Raw genomic sequence first — 23,668 nt, forward strand, 5'->3', positions numbered from 1 at the left:
GCGGGTAGGCCAGAGCTGGCAATACATTGGTAATACGTTGTAGAGGTTTACTGTCCACGACAGTGCAGATTCAGTGCCATTCAGTGATGCAGCCTGCTAGGATGCACGTCTGTAGAAGGACGTGAATATTGGTGTGCACGGACCAACTGGCTTCAGCCTTCTCGGAAAGTACAGGTATTGGTGAGCTTTCTTGATTGTGCTGAATGGGTTCTGGGACCGCGGGGGTTTGAAGTTGCTTGCAGTTTTCACTGCTGTGAAACCAGTGTAAAGAGGGGCATGAGTGGTGTGTGTTCTCCTGAAGGTGATAATCATCTCCTTTGCTTGTTGATCTTCTTCATGATCTTATACAGGCTGCAGCTCTACATTTCATATCTGCATGGAAGCAGGATTTGCAGAATCTTAATATCTTCATTTCCAGATTTCCTTCCAGCTTCCACGGATTCACAGACTCAGTACAAAACAGCTGGAGATCTAGTGGTCCTGCGCAGAATTCAGCTTGTTTACCCTGCAAATTATTTTGCCTCAAATGTCTTTCCAATTTCCCTTTGAATGTTCAAATTAGATGCCTTTTTGCTCCACCTTAACAGGCAATGAACTGCAGATCATAAACACTCCTTACACAACTCGACTCTGTCTCACCTTCCCTCAATACTTTTGCTATTTGAATCTAAGTCCACTAATTGTTGAGCCATCTACTGAAGAGGTTGTCTATACCGCCCTTGATTCAGTACATCATCTCTTTGAAGCCTTGCAGCATCACTGTGCAATACAATACACGTGTTGGAAATCAGATCATAAGCCACTTTGTATAACATTTTGATAGATCAAATTATAGCATTATTGTGCCCCTTCACTTTTGAACATTTTTATTTGTTTCATTTGTCTTTGGAACATAATGAGTTCCTCAATCCTATTTATTCTCAGGTGGTAAAAGCAGTGTTTCAATCTTGGACATCTATTTTCTTCAGTATTCTTCCCTTTACTTGGAAAGTATTGATTTATTGTTGATGTTTGGCGTCATGGGTAATGGATGGCGAAGTAACTTTGATTTATGCACATAATGGAAGTGAGTGACAACAGAAAATACTGTTCTGGCTCAACAAACTGATAATCTTTTGTTACACCCTCAATAAGGCTTCTTTGTCAGAAGAATAAAGTGCACAGAACACTCTATTATGGTTTCATCAAATCTCACATTATTGCTACAAATGCATCTTATATATTGTACCTTTCCTGCAATGGAGAAGAATGCGACATTTTCCAACGCTAATTACCTATCTTACCTGCAGGTAGTATTCTGCGAATCCTGTCAAAAGACTACATAACTTCTTAACTTAAATTCCTTGAAAAGTTGTATTTATTGATGTTTTACTTGTTAAACGGTCATTCTGCATTTTCATGAGCAGCTGTCTGCTTGAGGAACTTAAGTAGAGCAGCATCTGTGGAGAGAAAGGAATTTCTTTCAGAAGACCATTGCTCCAGATTTCAGCAACCACAGAATCCTTTGTCTCCCTTTTATTTTTCCATTCTTGGGCAAATTGTTAATTTAACCTTTGTCAGAGTATACGCTTTTTCTTTCTACTTACTGATTCAACCGATCCATGTCCCATTACAACCTTCCATCGGTTTTCTTTTCCACTTGTATTTGGTCAGTTCACCTGCCAGTGATAAGATTGCAATTGGGTAGGGACATACCCAACCAATAATATGATTGTGTACCATTGGTTCCCATGATTTCCCACTCTCTGATTCTGTCTTTTAACTAATCCTCAATCCATGCTTTTAGGCAAACCTAAAACCAGGAGTTTTAACCTTGCGTGACTTCTTCTGAAATCCACATAGACCATATCTCTCGTTTGTTGCCATCTCTCTCAGTAGCTACACACTCAAGATCTCTGAAGATTGGTTAAACATGAGATTCCTTTCATAAAAACATCCAGACTCTGCTTCATCATGTTATATGTTTCTCATTAGCACATCCCTCTTCAGAGGAAGGTAATGATAAAAAGAGAGACAAAAATGCAATCTAGATGCCTGTAAGAAGTGTGTGACTGACTTGCCCACCTAAAAGAAATGCTGAGGAATTTCAATAGGAGTAATGGGTGATCATCTAGATACATCTCTGAAATTTTAATAAGGTTTTCAAATGAATGCATAAGACACTAAATGTGACAAAGTCTGTAGATGCTGGAAAACCAAAGCAAAACACACACACACACACACACACACACACACACACACACACACACACACACACACACACACACACACACACACACACACACACACACACACACCTCCTCCTCCCCCCCCCCCCCCCCCCCCCCAGAAGGTCAGGCATCATCTATGGAAGTGAATAAACAGTTGACGTTTCAGGCCGAGACCCTTCTTCAGCACCGGAAAGGAAAGGGAAAGATGCCAGAACAAAAAGGAGGGAGACGGGAAGTAGGATAGCTGGAGGTGAAGCCAGATGGTTAGGAAAGATAAAAGGCTGGAGAGGAAGGACTCTGATAGAAGAGAAGAGTGGAAGACAGGAGAAAGGAAAGCAGGAGGGGGCCTGGGGGAGGTGATGGGCAGGTGAAAAGAGGTGAGAGACCAGAGTGGGGAATCGAAGAGTGGGGGGAGGGAAAAACATTTTTACCAAAAGGAGAAATTAATATTCATGCCATCAAGTTGGAGGCTACCCAGATGGAATATTAGCTGTTGCTCCTTCACCCTGAGGGTGGCTCCTCTTGTTCCAAGGGGAGGCCCTGGACTGACATGCCAGAATGGGAATGGGAGTTGGAGTTAAAATGTTTGGGCAGCGGAAAGTTCTGCTTTTGGCAGCTGGAATGGAGGTGCTTGATGAAGCGGTCCCCCAGTTTATGACAGGTCCCACCAGTGTACAGGAGGTTGCATCAGTAGTGTAAGATACTGCCTGGATTTGTTTCCTCTGATTGCCCACTTCTTGATCTACAGTAAGTTCTGGTTTCTTATTCAGAACCTGAATCAGGGTAGGTCAGTCCAGAATTAGGGGGCATGGGTTTAAGGAGAGGGGTGAAAGATTTAAAAGGAACATGAGATGCAGCTTTTTCCATGCAGAGAGTGGTGAATAAATGGTATGAACTGGCAGAGGAAATGATTGAACCAGATACAATAGCATCATTTAAGAAACATTTTGATGGTGGGGGTGAAATACAATGGGATATGGGCTGAATGCAGGAAATTGGGACTAGTTGATGTGCACCATGATCAGCATGAACTCATGAGGCTAAAGGACATGCTTCTGGATTGAATTGTTTTATGACTTTATATTTAATAGTCTGACTACTGCTTTCTTCATCTTGTGCTTGTTTAATTTCAAATAACTCAATAAAGGTTATATTGATCCATACTTGCAAGTATTCCAATATGTCAGTGTCACCTTGACTCATTTGCCTGATTGTGAGAAAGCTGTGGATTTCAAATTCCATTCCAGGAAGTGAGCATGTAATCATGGCTGACATTTTATTGCAGTAGAGAAAGCTTTCTGCATTGTTAGAGGAAATATCTGTCAGATGAGAATTTAAATTAATGTCCTAGCTGCCAGATATATTAATGTTAAACGTTTTACTATTTTACTATAATTTCTCCAGGTTGTCTTACCAAAATGATTATTTTTTATTTGCTTCACTGACATTTTTACTGTGTGCAAATAGGCCATATTTGCATAATTAACTATAATGAGTACACCTCTGAGGTGTTGAAAGATTTCGCAGTCATCATTCTAAAATTATTTTCTTTAACTTCTTGTTCTCAATTGCAATTCCTTCAAATAAATTAACATTTACTAAATCTGTCTGAAATATCACAGTTAGTGACCTTTTGCCATCATTGATCTATTGACGCAAACACGAGGAAATCTGCAGATGCTGGAAATTCAAGCAACACACACAAAATGCTGGTGGAACGCAGCAGGCCAGGTAGCATCTATAGGAAGAAGTACAGTTAACATTTCGGGCCGAGTCCTTTCGTCAGGACTAACTGAAAAAAAAGATAGTAAGAGATTTGAAAGTGGGAGGGGAAACTGAGAGATTGCTGTGTTCCACCAGCATTCTGTGTGTGTTGGTTGAATTTCCAGCATCTGCAGATTTCCTCGTGTTTGCGTTTTTAAATTCACTACTGCGAAGCCTCTCCCAGTGATGCCTACACTGAAGAAGTTTAAATTTTCTCTTCGACGGGAGTTCAGTGAAACCCTCTCTCACTGCTCCCCATCTATAATTTCTTTGGCGCTTCAACTTTTCAATCACATTTTGACCCAGACCTTTTACTACAGATCACCTTTCCAGCTCTTGGCTTCATCCCTCCCTCTCCTGTCTTCTCCTATCATTTCGGATTTCCCCCTCCCCCTCCCCCTTTCAAATCTCTTACTATCTTTTCTTTCAGTTAATCCTGACGAAGGATCTCAGCCCGAAATGTCGACTGTACTTCTCCTTATAGATGCTGCCTGGCCTGCTGTGTTCCACCAGCATTTTGTGTGTGTTGATTGATCTATTGAAGTGTTTATTCATGATTCAAGATTGTTTAATGTCATTTCCATTACACAGGTGTAAAGGAGAATAAAATAATTGTTACTGTGAATCAAAAAAAAAATGCAGCACAAAACTACACACTATGATATGATAATAGCATCCGTCTGTCTCAGAGGACAATGGAATTCCAGCCTGGGATGCCCAGCCAAAATCCCCCTCTTGACCTCACCGTGTGGTCCAAAGGAAAGTGCAGCAATACATTTGGCACCGGCTTGGCTGCAGGAGCTGCCGGAAGGATGTTCAGTAACGTCCAGCCACCTTAAGGGCTCCGCTCCGGATTTTCTGTCTGGGTTTCCTCCCATTTCCTTTGTCTCTTCCGAGTCTGCCCACAAGGCAGTGGGACACCGTAAGATAAAGAACACAATGAAAATTTAAAAAATAACACAATAAGTGTAAATACATAACATAGCTTGTATACATAAATTGATTGTATGTCCATAAAGTGATGCTAGGCACAGAGGTGTCTGCACATAAGTTGACTCTGACAGGAAATGATAAAGTAGTGGTGGCTGGGGGTGTGCAAGTGTTGATCAGCCTTACTGCTGGGCAACGTAACTGTTTCTAATGGTCCTCACAGAACATCAATGTCAACAATACTGATTTGTTGAATACCCAGTTATTTCTTCCTTTAACTACAAAAATTAGATGTTAAGAGGTGCTTTCCAGAAAATTTAATGGTTTATATTTACCTTCCGACTATAATACATAGTGCTAAAGTTACGAAACCTAAATGAAGTAAGACAGCTAATGAAATGTAAATCAACATTGAATTAATCCTACTTACTATATACTGTTTGTTTATATATATATATTTCTTAATATAATGTATAGTTTTTTTGTATATTGCACTGTAGTGCTACTGCAAAACAAAGAATTTCACGACATACTGTATCTCAGTGATATTAAATCTGATTCTGATTGTGATTCCACTCATTACCATTCTGTATATTCTTGTCAAGGTCATTTTATATTGAAGTTAATGGGGAGGGGAAAGAAAGGCAAGGTCTGTGAATCTGACCATCTATTAACAATAGGTAAGCTAAGGAAGTTAACTTGAGGACATTATGTTAACTCACTTTTCTTTTAAGAAAAGGGGCATTTAAGAAACTCTTAGATAGGTGTATGGATGATGGCCGGATGGAAGGCTATGTGAGAGGCAGCGGTTGGATTGATCTTAGAATTGGGCGGAAGGTGAATGCAGAATTGTGGGCTGAAGGGCCTGTGCTGTGCTGTATTGTTCTATGTCCTAACAGCTCATTCTCTGCTATAGCCTAATATAAAGATTTCCATTATTAATTGCAGTGTTTCATCATTTCAACTATGCAGGGAAACATCTCTTATCGACACCTTATTGAAACAGCCTTGGATACAACTGATTTAACTGGCAGAATAATACCAGAAGAACTCGTGAACATATATTGTTAAAGATTAACTCTGAACATATTAGACACTTCAAAAACAAAAACAGTCTGATATAATTAATCAGATATTAACTATTTTAAATTGCAAAGTACTATTCGCTCATTCAGCCGAAATGTTTTTAGAGCTCCACGGGGTGCATTGTTTGGATGCTGTGGACTCTGAACTGGCTCCAAGATGTGCCAGCAGAATGTACAGAATAGGCAAATCACGACATTAACCTTTGGCAACAACCGTTAGACTATAGTCCTGCCAACTTGGTCTTCAGCAATGCAGTTAATGCCAGGTGTTAAGCATGCACAGAGAATTCAGCATCTAGCAGCTGGAGAGAACACAACCTTCACCACCTGCACTATATAATGGACCATTAGTTATTTGTATGGTTGCTGTTAATTGATTTAGACAGGGTTGTTTGAAGGACATTTTGGATTTGCTTCATGTGAAGGACAGCTGGTGTTTTTCTAGTGTTATTTTTGAAGTCTGAAGTCATGTACACTAGCCTTCCAAACATTGGAGACATATTCAAAAGGTGAAGTCTATGAAAAGCGGCATCCATCAAAGTTCAAAGTAAATTTGTTATCAAAGTCACCATATACAACCCCGAGATCCATTTTCTTTGGGACATTGACAGTAAGTAGAAGAAACACAATAGAATCAAGTAAAGACCGTACCCAACAGGACAGACATACAACCAATGTACAAAAGACAACACTTTGTGTAAATGCAAAAATGAAAATAAGAAATAAAAACAATAATAATTAAGCAGTAAATATCGAGAGCATGAAATGAAAAGTCCTTGTAAGTGAGCCCATAGGTTGTGGAAACAGTTTAATGATGGGATGAGTGACGTCCCAATGAGGGAGTGTGCATCAACCCTATACAGGTAACAGAGGAGGAGGTGTTTCTGCAAAATAATGGAAGATGGTGAGGCAGAACATGAGGGGACAGACTTAGCACATCCAACACTTGCAGGGGAAAGCTGAATGGAAGGAGAAAGTGCAGAGGGAATTGAATTGAATTGATTTCTTACATCCTTCACATACATGAGGAGTAAAAATCCTTATGTTACGTCTCCATCTAAATGTGCAATGTGCAATCATAGTAATTTAAAATAAATAGAACAGTCAATGTAAAGTAGAAATACACTTAAATCAGCATGAGTTAATCAGTCTGATGGCCTGGTGGAAGAAGCTGTCCCGGAGCCTGTTTGTCCTGCCTTTTATGCCGCAGTACTGTTTCCCGGATGGTAGCAGCTGGAACAGTTGTGGTTGGGGTGACTCAGGTCCCCAATGATCCTTTGGGCTCTTTTTACACACCTGTCTTTGTAAATGTCCTGAATCATGGGAAGTTCACAACTACAGATGCTCTGGGCTGTCCACACCGCTCTCTGCAGAATCCTGTGATTAAGGGAGGTACAGTTCCCATACCAGGCAGTGATGCAGCTAGTCAGGATGCTCTTAGTTGTGCCCCTGTAGAAAGTTCTTAGGATTTGGAGGCCCATACCAAACTTCTTCAGCTGTCTGAGGTGAAAGAGGCGCTGTTGTGCCTTTTTCACCACACAGCTGGTATGTACAGACCACGTGAGATCCTTGGTGATGTGGATGCCGAGGAACTTAAATTTATTTACCCTCTCAACCCCAGATCCATTGATGTCAATAGGGGTTAGCCCATCTCCATTCCTCCTGTAATCCACATCCAGCTCTTTTGTTTTTGTGACATTGAGGGAGAGGTTGTTTTCTTGACACTACTTTGTCGGAGAGATGACTTCTTCTCTGAAGCCCACCTCATTATTGTTTGAGATCAGGCCAATCAATGTAGTGTCATCAGCAAATTTAATTAGCAGATTAGAGCTGTGGGTGGTGACACAGTCATGGGTATACAGGGAGTAAAGGAGGTGACTCAGTATACAGCCCTGAGGGGCACCTGTGTGGAGAAATAGAGGGGTGAAGGTGAGGGAGCCCACTCTTACCACCTACTGGTGATCTGCCAGGAAGTCCAGGATCCAGCTGCACAAGGGAGGGTCAAGGCCAAGGTCTCTGAGCTTCCTGTCAAGCCTGGATGGGATTACGGTATTGAATGTTGAACTGTAGTCTAAGAACATCATTCTCACATAAGCACCCTTCTTTTCCAGATATGTAAGGACAGTATGTAGAGCAGTGGCTATTGTGTTGTCAATTGGTTGTGTCAGTAGGTGAATTGTAGAGGGTCCAGTTTGGGTGGTAGCAAGCTGCAGATGTAATCCTTGACCAGCCTCTCAAAGCATTTGCTTATTATTGAGGTGAGCGTGACAGGATGCCAGTCATTCAGGCATGTTACCTAGCCCGAAGAATGGACAAAAGAGTCACAAAGAGAAGGATATTTTAATAATAACTGGTGTCAGAAACAGTATAAAGCTCACCCAGAGCACCAAATCCCTGTGTACAGATTTCTTCAAAGCAAATGATTAGGGCCTTTGCTTTTATTTTGAACATGTATTCTGACCTACATTGTTGTACACCGTGATCAGGGTTTAATTTTTCAGCGTTACAGAGAGACTCAAGAGAAAATTAAAAACTTTCTTGGAGTAGTATTGGAAGCAGTTTATTAAGAAAAGAAAAGCAAATTTTATAAATACAAGAGATTTTGCAGATGCTGGAAATCCAGAGTAACACACAGAAAATGCTGAAAGATCCCGTCAAGTCAAGCAGCATCTATTGTACGTAGATGAATAAACAGTTCATGGTCTCTGGCTGAGATCCTTCATCAGAACCAGAAGGGAAGGGGGGAAATGCCGGATAAAAAGGTGGGGTAGGGGATGGAGGACAAGCTTGAATGTGATAGGTGAAGCCAGATGGTGGGGTAGAGGGAATTATATAAGAAGCTGAGAGGTGATAGGTGGAAAAGGCAAAGGATTAGAGAAGAATGAATCGGATAGGAGAGGAGAGTGGACTATGGAAGGGAGCGAAGTAGGAAGTGCACCGTGGAGAGGTGTTAGATAGGTGAGGAGACGAGCTTGGTGGTCAGAGTGGGGAACAGGAGAAGAGGGAAATGGGAATGATAAAATTACCTGAAGGAGAAATCGAAGTTCATGCCATCAGATTGGAGGCCACCTAGACATCATACGAGATGTTGCTCCTCCACCCTGAGAGTGGCCTCATCATGGCAGAAGGGGAATGGTGATAGGAACTTAAAGTGGTTGGCCATCAGGAAATTCAGCTTTTGACAGATGGAGCCCAGGTGTTCAACAAAGCGGTCGCCCAATTTGCATTGGGTCTCACCCTTGTAGAGAAGGCCACATGAGGAACACTATTTACAACAGAAAACTCCAACAAATTCATAGGTGAAGTATTGCCTCACCTGGAAGGACTGTTTGGGGCCCTGAACGAAGCTGAGGAAGGAGGTGAATGGGCAGGTTTAGCATTTCTGTCAATTGCAGGGATACCAGGAGGAAGATTATTGGAAAGGTTGATTGAACAAAGGAATAACAGAGGAAGCAATCCATGTGAGAGCCGAGTGGGGAAGAGGTGTGTCTGGTGGTAGGATTGTGTTGAGGATGGCAGAAGTTGCAGAGAATGTTGTATTAGATGTGGAAGCTCATGGTGTGATAGTGAGGACAGGAAGAACTCTATCACTGGTAAGTCAACAAGAAGATGGGGTGAGCATGGATGTTAAAGAAATGCAGCATCAATGGTGGAGGATGAGGTTAGTGATGGAGCAGGAAACAGTGGCTAGATCATCTTGAGTGGGGTCCTTTTCAGTAAGATGAGGAGCTGCCTGGCCTTAGCAAGGTAGTCGTCAGTCTGCCACACTACAACAGCAACCACTTTGTCTTCAGGTTTGATGGTAAGTTGCAGATTAGTACAGAGAGAGTGGAGGGCAGTTTGTTCAGAGGGTTAAGGTTCGAAGAGGAGAGAGGAATGCTAAAGTGGAGCTGGTTAGTCCAGCAAGTTTTATATTTGAGTTTGCCTTTTGTTCTCATTGTATTAAACACTACAGTAAGTACATGATATAAAATGTCCATTACATTGCTATGCACCAATAATTTACTGAAAATCCTGCTATAACTCATATTAATATATTCAGTACTGAATATTGTGCTTCGATCTAGTTTTATAACATGATCAGGCTTTGTAGCAATTCCCTACAGGACTTGAGCAAGATCCAAAATTAGATCATCAGCCAATTGGTTTTTGAGAAGGTCAATCAGAAAATGGAACAAAATGTTATAAGGTTAAGCCAAATATAGACAACATTTCTATTTTATGACAGTTACGCAGGCCAAGTAAAACTTTACATGTAAGACTACAAAATGTAAATTACCAATTTTGTATGATTAATATTGCCTAGAGGTTTCAGGAATTTTCAAGAATGAATTGGGGGAATCAATTAAAAATCAAAAGACTTACTGCAATCATAGGATGTTATGGAAACTAAAATAAACTTCAGAAATGGGTATGAAGGGCCTCCTTGCTCTGTGCAAGAACATTCTATGGTAACTTTATGTGAATTCAAAGATAAAGGACAATAGAATCATCTAGATTCATATTGCTAAAGAAAATTAATAAATGAGATTAAGAGTAGCCTAAGGAAACGTAACTATTAATAGATGGGTCAGTTTCAAAGACATTAAAATATAAGATTTTCAACACAACGTGGATTCTAACATGGCACTTTGGATTGAATTGTCTAACAGTTTATTGTTATAGATAGCAACAAATGTGAAAACTGTGTGGCGGTAAGTTGAGAATGCATCTTAAAAAGAATACTGAGGTTGTTAAAAGATATTAAAATAAAATGGCGGCCCTGAGAGGAGAAGTTTGTTAGTTTGCAGATGATGATCAGAACATATCAGGTGAATATCATGTTCACACTTTTACTAAAGAAAAGGCTATCAAATAAAGTGAATTATGAAAGGGTTTTGGATATAAATGCATGATGTTCTGATGGATGAAAGTAAATAGTTAAATAAGATCAGTTAAACTAAAGGCAAGCAACACACTAGAGATACAGCTTTGGACCCTAAGGGAAATAATGGAGAACATTGCAGAGACATTAAAAATTATATTGCAAAGTTCTACTGAGTTTGAATGTGTCACAGAGGACTGGAAAATAGCCAATGATCATTTTATATGAAGGAAGATTGAGCTAATCCAACCAACTGCCAGCAAGTTCATTTAACATCTGTCATGGGGAATACTTCAAATGTTTTAGTATCAAAAATATCAAGTAGACATTGTGAATTAGAATAGTTTTAAGACAAACCTCATACTTCATAAATATAAAAGATGCCAGCAAAATATAAAAAGTAGACATCAAAGAAAGACCAGAAGAAATAGGAGCAGCGTTAGGCCATTCAGCCCATTGAGTCTGCTCTGCTGTTCCATGATGGTTGATTTAGGATCCCACTTAACCCCATACACCTGCCTTCTCACCATATCCTTGGATGCCCTGACCGATCAGCATATAATCAACTTCCACCTTTAATATACCCGTGGACTTAGCTTCCACCACAGTCTGTGGCAAAGCATTCCACAAATTCACTACACTCTGGCTAAAAAATTCTTCCTTACCTCCGTTCTAAAAGGTCGTTCCTCAGTTTTGAGGTTTGCCCTCTATTTCTGGATACCCCCACCATAGTAAACATCATCTCCACATCCACCTGCTCTAGCCCTTTCGACATTTGGAAGCTTTACATGAGATCCACACACATTCTTCTAAATTCCAGTGAGTACAGTCCCAAATCTGCCAAACGTTCCATATATCTTAACCCCTCCATTCCTGGAATCATCCCTGTGAACATCTTCTGGACTCTCTCCAATGATAACATATCCTTTCAGAGATACGGAACCCAAAGCTGTTGACAATACTCCAAATATGGCCTGACTAGTGTCTTATAAAGGCTCTGCATTATCTCCTTACTTTTATATTCTATTCCCCTTGAAATAAATAAATAAATGCAGTGACTAGTGGGGTACCGCAAGGTTCCCAGTTGTTTACAATATATATTAATGATTTAGACGACAGAATTAAATGCAGCATCTCCAAGTTTGCGGATGACACGAAGCTGGGCAGCGGTGTTAGCTGTGAGCAGGATGCTAAGAGGATGCAGGGTGACTTGGATAGGTTAGGTGAGTGGGCAAATTCATGGCAGATGAAATTTAATGTGGATAAATGTGAGGTTATCCACTTTGGTTGCAAGAACAGGAAAACAGATTATTATCTGAATGGTGGCCGATTAGGAAAAGGGGAGGTGAAACGAGACCTGGGTGTCATTGTACACCAGTCATTGAAGGTGGGCATGCAGGTACAGTAGGCGGTGAAAAAGGCAAATGGTATGTTAGCATTCATAGCAAAAGGATTTGAGTTCAGGAGCAGGGAGGTTCTACTGCAGTTGTACAAGGCCTTGGTGAGACCGCACCGAGAATATTGTGTGCAGTTTTGGTCCCCTAATCTGAGGAAAGACATTCTGGCCATAGAGGGAGTACAAAGAAGGTTCACCAGATTGATTCCTGGGATGGCAGGACTTTCATATGAAGAAAGACTGGATCGACTAGGCTTATACTCACTAGAATTTAGAAGATTGAGGGGGGATCTTATTGAAACGTATAAAATTCTAAAGGGATTGGACAGGCTAGATGCAGGAAGATTGTTTCTGATGTTGGGGAAGTCCAGAACGAGGGGTCACAGTTTAAGGATAAAAGGGAAGCCTTTTAGGACCGAGATGAGGAAAAACTTCTTCACACAGAGTGTGGTGAATCTGTGGAATTCTCTGCCACAGGAAACAGTTGAGGCCAGTTCATTGACTATACTTAAGAGGAAGTTAGATATGACCCTTGTGGCTAAAGGGATCAGGGGGTATGGAGAGAAAGCAGGTACAGGGTTCTGAGTTGGATGATCAGTCATGATCATACTGAATGGTGGTGCAGGCACGAAGGGCCGAATGGCCTACTCCTGCACCTATTTTCTATGTTTCTATGTTTCTAAATGCCAACATTGCTTTTGCCTTCTTTACCACAGACTCAACTTATAAATTAACCTTCAAGGAGTCTTGCACAAGGACTCCCATGTCCCTCCACACCTCTGATGTTTGAATTTTCTCCCCATTTAGATAATAGTCCGCACTATTTTTCCTTTAACCAAAATGTATTATCATACATTTCCCAACACTGTACACCATCTGCCACTTCTTCGTCTATTCTTCCAATTTCTGCTGCAGTCACATTGCTTCCTTAGCACTACCTATCCCTCCACCTATCTTTGAATCATCCATAAACTTTGCCACAGTCAACATTTCCATTATCCGAATCATTGATACATAATGTGAAAAGTAGCAGTCCCAATACTGATCCATGAGGAACACCACTAGTCACTGGCAGCCAACCAGACAAGGCCCCTTTTATTCCCACTCACTGCCTGCTGCCTATTAGCCATTCCTCTATCCACGCCAGTATCTTTCCTGTAGTGCCATAGGGTTTTATCTTGTTAATCAGTCTCATGTGTGGTAGCTTATTAAACGCCTTCTGACAATCCAGGTAAATGCCATTTACAGCCTCTCCTTTATGTACCCTGCTTGTTACTTCCTTGAAGAACTCTAACAATTTGTCAAGCAAGATTTCCCGTTACAGAAACCATGCTGACTTTGACTTATTTATCATTAGTCTCCAAGTACCCTGAAACCTCATCCATGATGATATACTCCAACACTTTCCCAACCACTGAGGTTAGGCTAACTGGCCCATAATTTCCTTTCTTTTGCCTTCCTCCCTTCTTAAAGAGTGGAGTGACATTTGTAATCTTCCAGTCCTCCGGGACCATGCCAGATTCAAGTGATTCTTGAAAGATCATGACCAATGCATCCATTATCTCTTCAGCAACCTCTCTCAGGACTCTCAGATGTGGTCTATCTGGTTTAGGTGACCTATCCACCTTAAAAGAGAATTTAGAGAGCTAGGTAGAAAGCTGAAAAGCAGGATCTCCTGGGTAGTAATTTCCAGATTGCAGCTGTGAGGATAGAAACAGGATGATTTGCAGATTAACACATGGCTGAGAAGTTGGTGCATGGGTCAGGGCTTCAGGCTCTTGGATCATTGGGATCTCTTCTGTGGGAGGTATGACCTGTTCAAAAGTGACAGGTTGCACCTGAACCCAAGGGGAACCAACATTTTCGCTGTTGGGGAGGGTCTAAACTAATTTGGCAGGGATGTGAACCGGAGTGAAGGGACTCAAGATAGGATGGATGACAGGATGCCAGGAAGGGCAGGCAGATGATAGGACAAAATTGCAGCCAGCATTATGCATCAGTGCATTATGGATGCAGAATCAAAAGAGGTAGCAAATTCTGTACTCAAAGTGCTATATCGCAATGCATGGAGAATTTGAAATATAAGGGGGATGATCCTGTCACACTATTACGGATTGTTAGATATGATGTTATGGCCATCACTGGATTGTGGCTGAAGGATGGTTGTTGTTGGTAGCTGACTGTCCAAGGTTACATGTTGTATTGGAGGGATAGGAAGGTAGGCAGAGGGGATGACATGGCTCTGCTGGTAAAAAATCAGTAGAAAGATATGACATAAGATCAGAAGATGTAGAATCCTTGAGGGTTGAGTTAAAAAACTGCAAGTTTAAAAAGACCCTGACGGCGGTTATATACAGGCCTACAAACAGTAGCTGGGATGTGGACCACAGATTACAACAGGAAATAGAAAAGGCGAGTCAAAAGGGCAATGTTATGGTAGTCATCGGAGGTTTCAATATGTAGGTTGATTCAGAAAATCAGGTTGGAAATAGATCTCAAGAGAGTGAGTTTGTTGAATTCCTACAAGATGTCTTTTTAGAGTAGTTTGTTGTTGAGCCTACTAAGGGATCAGCTACACTGAATTTGGTATTATGTAATGAACTGGAGGTTATTAGGGAGCTTAAGGTAAAAGAGCCCTTAGGAGACTGTAAACACAATATGACTGATCAAAAAACTGGAAGACCTAAGGTACATAAGTCATCCAGACCAGATGAACTGCACCCTAGGGTTCTGAAAGAGGTAGTGGTAGAGATTGTGGAGGCATTAGTAATGATCTTTCAAAAATCATTGCACTCTGGCATGGTACCAGAGAACCGAAAAATTGCAAATGTCACTCCACTCTTTAAGAAGGGAGGAAGGCAGCAAAAAGGAAATTACAGGCCAGTTAGCCTGACCTGAGTGGTTGGTAAGATGCTGGAGTCAGTTGTTAAGGATGAGGTTATGGAGTACTTGGTGACACAGGACAAGATAGGACAAAGTCAGCATGGTTTTCTTAAGGGAAATTCTTGCCTGTCAAACCTGTTGGAATTCTTTGAGGAGATTACAAGTAGGATGGATAAAGGGGATGTAGTGGATGTTGTATATTCGGACTTTCAGAAGTCCTTTGACAAGGTGCCACACATGAGGCTGCTTACCAAGTTAAGAGCCCATGGTATTACAGGAAAGTTACTAACATGGTTAGAGCATTGGCTGATTGGTAGGAGGCAGCAAGTGGGAATTAAAAGGCCCTTTTCTGGTTGGCTGCCAATTATTAGTGGTGTTCTGCAGGCGTTGGTGTTGGGACCACTTCCTTTTATGCTGCATATCAATGATTCAGATGATGGAATAGATGGTTTTGTTGCCAAGTTTGCAGATAATACAACGATTGGTGGATGTGCAAGTAGTGTTAAGGTAACAGGTAGGCTGCAGAAGGACTTAGACACATTAGGACAATGGGCAAGAGAGTAGTAAATGGAATAAAAAGTTGGAAAATGCATGGTCATGTACTTTGGTAGTAGAAACAAATGTGCAGACTATTTTCTAAACGGGGAGAAAATCCAAAAATCTGAGATGCAAAGTGACTTGGGAGTCTTTGTGCAGAACAGCTTGAAGGTTAATTTGCAGGTAGAATCAGTGGTGAGGAAGGCAAATGGAATGTTAGCATTCATTTCAAGAGGTCTAGAATACAAGAGCAAAGATGTGATGTTGAGGCTTTATCAGGCACTGCTGAGATCTCACCTTGATTATTGTGAACTTTTTTGGGCTCCTTATCTAAGAAAAGATGTTCTGGCATTGGTGAGGTTTTAAAGAATTTTCACAAGGACGATTCTGGGAACGAAAGGGTTATCATGCAATGAAAGTTTGATAGCTCTGGTTCTGTAACCTCTAGAATTTAGAAGGATGAGGGGGGATCTCATTGAAACCTTTTGAATGTTGAATGACAGAGACAGTGTTGATATGAAAAGGATGTTTCCCATGGTGGAGTTGGGGGAGGGGGGTTTAGAGTGAGAGGGCCCAGCCTCAGGATAGAGGAGCATCCATTTAAAACAGAGATGGCTAAATTCCTTTAGCCAGAGGGTGGTAAATTTGTGGAATTTATTACCATGGACAGCTGAGGAGTCTAGGTCACTGGGTATATTTAAGGCAGGGATTGATTGGTTCTTGATTAGACACAGCATTAAAGGTTATGGGGATATGGCCGGGAGTGGGGCTAAAGAGGTGAAAAAACGGTCAGCCATTGCTGAATGGCAGAGCTACTTGATGGGCCAAATGGCCTAACTCTGCTCCTATGTCTTATGGTCTTGAAGACCTTTGAGTTTGCCTAGCACTTTTTCCTTTGTAATAGCAATGGCAGTATCTCCTGCTCTCTGATACTCCTGGACCTCTGGCACACTTCTTGTGTCCTCCACAGTGATGACAAATGCAAAGTGCCCATTAAGTTCGACAAATATAATGGACGCGCATTCTGGAAACATACGACAAATTGTGGAGTAAATTGGGAACATGGAATTTTGCGGATGAATATAAACTGGATTAAAAGCATTCAAAATACCTGTGAAATTGCCAGAGGATCTCAGGTCAGGGAGCATCTATGGAAAGGAATTAATCTATGTTTCGGCTGAGACTCTTCATCAGTACTGGAAATGAAAGGGACGAAGCCAGAATAAGAACTTGGGGTTGGTGGTTGGGGGTGGGAGTATTGGAGTATAAAAGTTGCATTGTTTGCTGTGTAACCAAAACTATGTAGTCAGCTTTGAACTTGCTATTTGCTATGCAGTATCCAATTTAGTAGGGGAATGAAATCTTAAGAATGTAGAAGATAATGGGGTGTTAATGAGAGGTAGTTAAGAGATGTAGATTAGAACATGATTAAATCAATGGGTAGAAACAATAGTGGCGGATGTACTTGTGATACGCAACTATAGACCGATTGGATATGCTAATGCAACTAAACCAGGAGATTGCTATAAAAAATGCTATGTACAAGGATCGGTGGGCAATCAGCAACTAGCTCAATGACTGTCTCAGCTTTGATTTGCAAATTAAAGTTTAATACTTCTTGAAGAATCTTCTGCGTCTCCTGGTTGTTTGTAGGGCACGAAAACCACGACAAAATTGGTGGCCGTGACAGGACCGGAAAGAGACCTGCGGAAAGGAAACGGCAGATTGGGGATGCTTCCCAGTCCTCTAGGGACCCCCACAAGGCTAACAGAATTAAGGGTGCACCCAAACAAAAGGTAAGCGCTTTTGGCGACAATTTGGACTAAGAATTCTGTTGGTCTTGGAGTCTCAGAAGTGTGGAACCACTGCCGAAGGGTCTCTCCGGTCCAAAGAATCTGGCAGAATTGGGGGTTAACAGGAGGCTCAGAGGATTGATCAAGAACACTGCAGTGAGGGTAAGTACAAATAAGTTAATAAGAAGTTAAGACAAATTCCACGTGGTGTTGCTAAGTCCCTGTGGATACCGCTTCGTATGAAATGAAGGTCTGAACGGGCAGGGAAAGGGAAAATAGAGAAAATCCCTGTGGATACCGCCTTAAGAGATAAGGGTCTGAATAGACGAGGTGCATAGAGAAAATCCCTGTGGATACCGCTTCGTATGAAACGAAGGTCTGAACGGGCAGGGAAAGGGAAAATAGAGAAAATCCCTGTGGATACCGCTTTGTATGAAATGAAGGTCTGAATGGGCAGGGAAAGGAAAATAGAGAAAATCCTCGTGGATACCACCTTAAGAGATAAGGGCATGAATAGACGAGGTGCAAAGAGAAAGTTCTGTGGATACCGCTCTGAATAGAGGTCTGTACGGGCAGAACAGAATAGGAAACAAGGACAGTCCAATATATATTTTAAAGCGCTGGTAGATAGACGATAGACTAGGCATAGAATTAGAGTAAATAATATTATCCAGTAAATGAACTGTGAATCTCTGAAATACCTTAAAAAGAGAGAGCAACATGACAGGTAAAGGAACGGCAGTAGAGATTCTGAGCAAAAATTCCCGGTAAATAAATATGAGATCACAAAAATTTCAGAAAAATGGGAAAATAGAACCAAAAACCTGGTCACAAAATGGCCAAGAGAAGGAACGTTTGATGTAAGCTTGTGCGAAGAAATGGAGGCACTAATTAAAAATTACAAACCAAAAGATAAATCTAAGAAAAGAGGGCAAAAAAGAGACTGAGAAATGGAAGTGCTAAAACGGAGGGAGAAAGGCTGAGGAGGACAGGTAGAATATTGATTACAAGCGAGGAAGACACTTAAGGTGCTGGAGAAACAGCCTGTCAGAGAGAGAGGAAGGTACAGTGAGAAGCTGGCTTCAGCTCCATACCTGGATGCGAAAGAAACAGAAAACCCCCCTCCCTATAATGAGGAAGGAACCCCTAAGCAGTGCCCCCTGCTGACGGGAACAGTAAACATGCAGGGATACAGTACAAGTTTGGGATAATGAGGAGGAAAAAAGACAATACGAGAAGGAAAAAGCGGCGATATGGAAGGAGATACAGGCAGAAAGGATAAAGGTGGAACAGGCAAAGAGAGAAATGAAAGAAGAGATTGAATGGATGAAATACTTGAGAAAGGAAAAGGAGTATGAGGAGTATCGGTTATACCATAGAAATAAACAGACTAGAAAAGAAAGTGGCTCATCAGGGCAGGAAGAGATGAGGCATTCAAGAGGAAGTGGAAAAAAGATAGGAGATGAGAGTCTTGGAGAAACACAAGAGAGAAAGGAATCAAGCACGAGTAAGGATCATGAGGAGTCCCTGCTACAGGTGTACAGACATGGACAGGAAGAAAGAGAAGGTGACTCATTGGAGGAGCAAGAGTTAAGTGGAGAGAGAGAGGATGCGAGAATTTGTGGGGAAGAGGTAGGAGGCAGAAGCCTAGAAGAGCAGAAGGAGGTGGTAGGGAAGCGACTTGCGGAAGTAGAGAGAGAGAGAGAGAGCTAGATAAGTTACTGAGAGGGGATTGCCAGAGGAGATGCGAAAAATACTCCAGGGGCCAACCAAGTATTGAATCAGGACAGAAAGGAAGGACTCCACAGGGAGACCGAGGGAAGAAGAGGATCCCGGAGAAATTTGTGTGGGAGGCAGTAAAGACATACCCTGAGACAGATGGGGAGTCAGGCGAGGAGGAGAGCCAGGGCAGGTGGGAAGAAGGAAGAAGAATGATGCTGTTGTTAGTAAAAGGATCAGGACAAGTGCAGTATATCCCTTGGGGATCCCAGGACCTAGAAGGGCTGAAAAACACTCTGCCCAATCTACATGAAGGAACAGGGAAATGGATTAGAGCCTTTGAAGAAGAAACGGTGGGACGATTATTGGCTATGGGAGATTTGAAGGCACTATTGATAAGGTTGATGGGAACCTCCAAATTTAACGAACTAATGGAAATGGCTGGCATAGTAAACTCGAACGACCCGAGAACTGATGGAAACGGGTTTGACAGAGTGAGGCAGAGGGTATGGCAGGCCCTCAGGAAGCTTTATCCACCCAAAGTGGACCCCAAAGCCTTAAAGGGGGATCCACTGGGAGACACTGAAAACCCAGCAGCCTACGTAGAAAACCAGTTGAAAAGGTGGAGACTGGAGACTGAGCAAGAGGTGGAAAGTAGCTTATTTATCACCACACTGCTCCGACATAGCATTTTGGATGCAATGCCTCCGCAAGTAAAATCCAAACTTGAGGAAGTGGTTGGGCTGACGTCAGTGACCCCACATGAATTTAGAGACCACGTAGTCCATGCGGTTGAGAAATACCGGAAAGCCAAACGAAGGTTGGCTGAGCAGCAGGAAGAGGTGCAAAGAAAGTTAATACAAATGCAGCTCGAAGAACTCAAAAAGAAGGAAAAAGAGAAAAGCAAAAAGATGCTGCCAGCAACCACCGATCTGAGTACAGCCATCGAACTGGATGAAGCACCGCTATATGGAGGAACCGATCATACTGTAAGACAAGGGCCGGAAAACCCCATGCCAATAATCAACGTCTTTGGAGAAGCATTCCCATGAATGTCCTATCAGGAACAGACTAAATTCAAACAGCCCAGACAGAACTGGAAGTCCCAAGGAGGGGGACAGAGGAGCTATGGGCAGAGGGGGCAGTGTGGAAACAGAGAGGTTTTAAAAAAAAAAGCAGTGGAGATCCCATACAACATCGTCAGCAAATTCTAGACTTAATAAAAGCCATAATGAAACCTAAAGCATTGGCTATAGTAAAATGCCAGGCACATAAAAAGGGAAATGATGTAATAACAAAGGGAAATCAAGCTGCAGACGAGGCAGCCAGAAAAGCGTCGATGTACATCAGCTGTCATTACCCCCCAGGTAAGCCTAGCTCCAGAACCTGTGGTAGAGGACCTAATTGAAATACAAGGTAAGGCAACTTTGGCAGAACAGACAATGTGGAGACGAAGGGGGGCCAAGCAGAACCCAGAAAGCTTGTGGAGCATGGAAGACGGTTTGTTGGTAGCGCCCACCCCTCTACTGACGATTCTGATTTCAGAAGCGCATGGGATTGACCATTGTGCAAGGGAGGAAGTGATAAAGAAAATAAAGAAGGATAGTTTTTGGTCACCTTATTTACAGGCTTCAGTGTACTTTGTCTTGTCACAGTGCGAGGTATGCACACAGAATAATGTTTGGAAGGGAATTACAACCCCAATAGGTCACATTCCTGTACCTGAAGGACCATTTAAACATCTAGTGATCGATTACGTAGACATGATAAAGACAGTGAGAGGGAAAAGATACATGCTGGTAGTAATTGGTACTACAAGCATTGATGATAAAGCAAAGATTTGGATGTGTATACCACCCTCAGTCGCAGGGCATGGTAGAGAGAATTAATGGAACCCTGAAAGCCAAACTGAACAAAATTTGTGCAGACACTAAACTTAATTGGGTCGATGCTTTACCGTTAGCATTGATGAGTTACCGACCTAACGAATTTAAGGCGAGAAATGAGATTGCTGCAGGCTTCGAAACATTTCTACCCTTGATAGGAACTATTAAGAATGTTGAATGGATAGATTATATATATTACAATCAGCAAAGATTCATCAACTACACCAATGATGCACTGGAGGCCTTGGGAGAACAGTTAGATGCAACTAGCAAAATGGCGTGGCAGAATAGACAAGCATTGGACTGGCTGTTGGCAGAAAAAGGAGGAGTTTGTGTGATGTTTGGAGAGAAGTGCTGTACTTTTATACCAAATAACACTAGTCCAGAAGGATCATTTACTAAGGCAATGTATAAGTTGAAAAGTCTAAGGAAAGGAAGTGTGGTGAACTACATATACCTGTCTGGACTGCTCCTGTGGCTCCTCCCACAGACCCCTGCTGACTGCTCCTGTGGCTCCTCCCACAGACCCCTGTATAAAGGCGACTGAGGCCTGTTGCCCAGCCTCATTCCCCAGGATGTAGTGTTGTTCATTCTTCCAGTCAATAAAAGCTGATACCTCGCTTCCTACGTCTCGGCGTGAGTTATTGATGGTGCATCAATTTTATTGACTGGAAGTTAAAGCATGGAAACCGTTTTACGCCCGAAATGGTTGGATTTGGACCCCCAAGACCCTGAAGCAGCTCTTGCCTTTGAACTCTGGCTTGCATGCTTCCAATCATACTTGGAGGAGGTTCGTGCAACTGACCCCGCTGTTAGGCACAGAATTCTCCTCTCGAGAGTCGCCCCAAAAGTTTATTCATTCATCAGGGACCTCTCGACCTACGAAGGGGCGCTTGACGCCCTCAAAAGACAGTACCTGCGGCCGGAGACCGCCGTCTACGCCAGACATCGCTTGGCCACGCGCAAACAGCGGCCTACGGAGTCGACCGCTGAATTTCTCCAAGCTCTACAGGCACTCGTGCGGACTTGTGACTGCAAAACACTCACAGTGGAACAGCATGCGGAACTCTTGGTCGGAGACGCCTTTGTGACCGGAATCAGGTCAGTGTATGTGCGCCAGCGGCTGCTGGAAAAAGCTGATCTGACCTTACGCTCAGCGATCAAGACGGCTGATATGCTGGAGGCTGCTCTGCTCTATGCCGACGCTGTCCAGCCGCGCGATTCCCCGCCGGGTCCGTGGACGTCTCCGGCCCCGCCGCCACCGGTTCCCGCGAGCGAATTCGCCAACGCCGCTGCCAGTTGCGGTTCCACGAACTCCCCGAACTCGTCAGGCGGTAAACTTTGTTACTTTTGTGGGCTCCTGAAACATTCTAGAAACAGTTGTCCAGCTCGCGAAGCGACCTGTTCCAGCTGCGGGAAAAAGGGCCATTTTGCCAGAGCCTGTAAGTCTAAACCGCGCGCGGGGTCGAGCAGCGCTGCGTCTGAGACCTGGGGGCCGCCATCTTGCATGCCCGGATGTGAGCGGCCATCTTTGCCGGCATCACCATGCCCCGCCCCCGACTCGCCGGAGTTTACCGGGCACCTGGACGGCTCAACTCTGGCCACCGTAACCCTCGACCAAAGCGCTCCGCACCAGCTCGCAAGGTCGATGATGGACATCCTGGTGGAGGGACACAGGACTAGCTGCCTGTTTGACACAGGCAGCACTGAGAGTTTTATTGACCCGGACACAGTGCAACGCTGTGGACTTGTGACACGGCCGGTAAGTCAGAGGATCACCTTGGCTTCTGGGTCGCATTCCACAGACATCCGGGGGGGTTGTGTAGCGACATTGGTGGTGCAGGGCACAGAATATCGGAACTTTGCGCTCCTGGTCATGCCTCGACTGTGCGCACCTGTGCTATTGGGCCTGGACTTCCAGAGCCATCTCGAAAGTGTGACTATGGCATATGACAGACCCCTCCCACCACTCACTGTCAGGAATCCTCAGTTTGGTGGGACTTCGCCATATATTCCGTTACCACACGCACATACACACCGAACCACACATCCCGCCCAGCACCATGCCGATAGCTGTGCTACTGACACCACTTGCAGCCTCTCCACCCTCAAGATCCCTCCCCCATCGCTGTTCACCAACCTGACCCCCGACTGTAAACCGGTGGTGACTAAAAGCAGGAGGTACAGCGCGGGGGACAGGGCCTTCATTCAGTCAGAGGTGCAGCGGCTGCTCGGGGAGGGGATCATTGAGCCAAGCACAAGCCCTTGGCGGTCCCAGGTGGTTGTTGTTCGGACTGGGCAGAAAAATAGGATGGTTGTGGACTATAGTCAAACCATCAATAGGTTCACGCAGCTTGACGCGTACCCCCTACCCCGCATCGCGGATATGGTCAACCAGATAGCTCAGTACAAGGTGTACTCGACGATAGATCTGAAATCCGCTTATCACCAGCTCCCCATCCGCCCAGAGGACCGCCCCTACACCGCCTTCGAGGCGGGTGGCAGGCTCTATCACTTCCTGCACGTCCCATTTGGTGTCACAAATGGTGTCTCAGTCTTCCAGAGGGAGATGGACTGGATGGTGGACCGGTACAAACTGAA

Source organism: Hemitrygon akajei, chromosome 15, assembly GCF_048418815.1.
Source record: "Hemitrygon akajei chromosome 15, sHemAka1.3, whole genome shotgun sequence".
Lineage (NCBI taxonomy): Eukaryota > Metazoa > Chordata > Chondrichthyes > Myliobatiformes > Dasyatidae > Hemitrygon > Hemitrygon akajei.